Source organism: Myotis davidii, unplaced genomic scaffold (assembly GCF_000327345.1).
Source record: "Myotis davidii unplaced genomic scaffold, ASM32734v1 scaffold334, whole genome shotgun sequence".
In the NCBI taxonomy this organism is placed as follows: domain Eukaryota; kingdom Metazoa; phylum Chordata; class Mammalia; order Chiroptera; family Vespertilionidae; genus Myotis; species Myotis davidii.
In genome coordinates, this window is record NW_006285797.1 from 2398905 (window position 1) to 2402260 (window position 3356).

Sequence of the window (3356 nt, forward strand, 5' to 3'; positions counted from 1 at the left end):
GACACAAAGAAATCTCAAGACAGCTTGTAAGCACTGTCTAAATCAGTGGTTCTCAACCTTCCTAATGCCGTGACCCTTTAATACAGTTCCTCATGTTGTGGTGACCCTCAACCATAAAATTATTTTCGTTGCTACTTCATAACTGTAATTTTGCTACTGTTATGAATCATAATGTAATTATCTGATATGCTATATGTGTTTTTCCGATGGTTTCGACCCACAGGTTGAGAACCGCTGCACTAGATGGACAAAAATTTCAAAGACTGAAAATATCAAGCATTGATGGGAATTCATAGTCTGCAGGTAGAAGTATTAATGGATGTATCTACTTTTGAAAACCATTTGGCATCACCTGGTAAATTTGACCCTGTGTCTCAGTGCAGTAATTCTACTCTAAGTAAATCCTCTAAAGAAATTCTTTTGCATAAGCGTCAAAAAACGTTAACAAGAATGTGCATAACAACATCAAAGTTTCCAGTAAAACACTGGAAACTACCCATCATCAGGAAAATGAACAAATAAATTGCAGTCAAGTCACACAGTGCAATATGAGAAAACAACAGTGAGAATGAATGAGTTACAATTAAGGTAAGCATGTCAACATGGATGAATCTCGAAAACATAATGTTAACTGAAAAATCAGGCACAGAAGAACACATCAATGTGCTGGGTATCTTCCATTCCATCCCTCGCGCTCCATGCTCGTCCTCACCCCTGCTCTCTGCTCCTGACTTGTATGAACCATATATATGTCTTCCGGTGCTGTTTCTAGAACTTCTAAAGTCAATTAAGAGCCCCAACAGCCAATGGGAAGGAGGGAAGGAAGGGAGGCCACTGTATTTACTGCCTTGGCTGCCTCCCTGCAAGGCTGCCTGTGTCCTCAACCTGTCATTGCTCCTCTCCAGGTGACTGACTCTAAAGACCTCCCTCACTCTAGGTCTGGTGATAGCTCCCTTCCTTCTACCTTCAGGTCTCAACACAGTAATGTGTCTACTTCAATGAAATCCTAGTTGACTTAACTATATTCCTTATAGTTCCCAACTTCCACACCTTCACAAACAGTTTCTGCAGAAAAACTGTTTTCGAATTCACCTATATTGAGTGTGCCATCTGTCTCTCTTGTTGGACCCTAATGGGTACAGTCAGCATGTATATAAAAGCTTTTAAAAAGTGAAATAACCTATTGTTCAGGGATGCGTACTACAGGTAGCACATTATTTTAAAAAATCAAGATCATGGTTAACTCTGACTGGAATCCACTGTACTAGATACTAAGAATCACCTTATTGGTGCTAAAAGGAATTTAATTGAAGAAAGGGAGCATGAGAAAAGAATCTAGGTAATCAAGGAATTAGCCTCAAATGCAATTTTATTTTATGCTCTATAATTAATGACATTTTTTCAATGTACAGTACTCTCTGTATAACATGACAAATGAGAACTAAAGCGAACTGGTTGTTTTGCATGAATTCAATTAGATCCTGGCTATATCCATTGTTATTTTTGTGCCTGAACTACTCTGAATATTTTAATTTTTAACATGAGACTGGTTTTTAGATCATGAGTTCCTTGAGACCAAGTTGACGATCTCATTCATTTTCGCACTCCTGCCTCCGCCACAGCGCCTGGCACAGGGCAGACACACCATAGCTGTCTGCTGAACTGAACTGAACCCTTCCGTATTTACACCCAATTCCAGATGGGCTTTCATGTGCTTCATGATGTAATCTTTCACAGAAGATGTGTTTCCACTTTAGATTTTGGCTTTCCCACTCAAATTCCTAATCAAAATATTTTCTTCCAGTTGGCTGATTTTTAGAAACTGAAGTAGGTGTAAATATGATCCTGTTATGATGCCAAGATTCAGTTCCAACCTGACTGATAATCATGTCCAAAACTTAGCATTCTTAGCTAGAAAATGACTTTAACATTGCAGAAAATGGAAATAAAAAGTAATAATAATAAATCTGCCTTACCCTGACTAGTCTAAACACTTCAGGATTAATGTTCAGGGTTATCCTAAGTGCAGAGAGACAAGGGAACTTCCTAACACACAGAGAGTCACCATATCTGCATTTTCTTCTCTTTGAACAGCAAAACACATCTACCAGCCACACGACCATGTGGTAAAAACTTCACCCCTTTAGAAAGACATGATTTTTTCCTGTGAGGTTAAATATTTCAGGGTTCTGCCTGAGAAGCAGTATCCTATGTACTTGGGACTTCACTCTACTGGGGACTTCTCACTTACTGCTCTCTGTCCACACCTCTCTGCCTCATGAGGCCTAGGCCATGAGCCCCCACATCAAATGCTACTAGCACTTTCAGAGGGTCAGGCTCCATTGCCTTCCCATTCAATACCACCTCCTCACCCAACCCACACACATACCCAGGCCACACAGACAACTTTAGAACCAAGGTCAGTCTCCCCTGAGGTCACTTATGAAGGAATTAGGTTGTTTTGTGCTCTTTCCAGTGGGTTGATAGGAGCAGCTGTTTTCCCAGAGACTCTGTTTAAAGATCTTCACTGGGAACTTTCTGTCTGCTATGCAGAGTTAATCCAATCTCTTTTATATTAATTCCAGGCTTTTCCAATTATCTTTGTTTCCTGATAATAATGGTATTGGCATTTGTGGAGCACATTTAGTTTTCAAAGCAATTTCATTTATATGACCTAACCAAGGATTTCTCAAACCAATTGAATCTCTGGGGTCTCTTCATTCAACTATAATTTCCATTTTTTCCATCCATTTTTATGGTAAGCTTTAAAAGTGTAATAAAAAGCCTATCAAGCGTCATCTGGGAGACTGCTATTTCCAAATAGTGCTAAATGACTTCAGTGACAGCCACTGCATGTAACGTCAATCCCATTGGTATCGTACAATCATCTGAAATCACAGTGTGGCTTGCCATGTATTGGTAAACATGTCTAGCTGCCCTTGATTATTAGCACATTCTAAGGCCAAAATTTCAATCATCACCTTGCCTTACCAGTGTTATTAATTTGGCTTTTTTCAACAGTTATAAATACAAAACTATCTTCTATCTTGCAGTCATAATTTGCAATTGCAAGACATTCTAGTCTCATGAATAAGTCATTCATTTCTTAAGACATTTAGTAAGTTGAATTTTGGTTTGCTATTGTGAAAACAAACCAGTGTAGAAAAATAAAGCACTACTGAAAAGGTGAACTTTAACATGAAAAGGATTCATTAAAGCCAAATACAATAAATGATACTTCAGTTCACTGAACAAAGATTTCACAGTGATTTGCAAATGTTATCACCAATAAGGGTTTACTCTCCAACATTTACAGGGAACTCATACAACTTAACAAATGAAAGACAACCCAATCA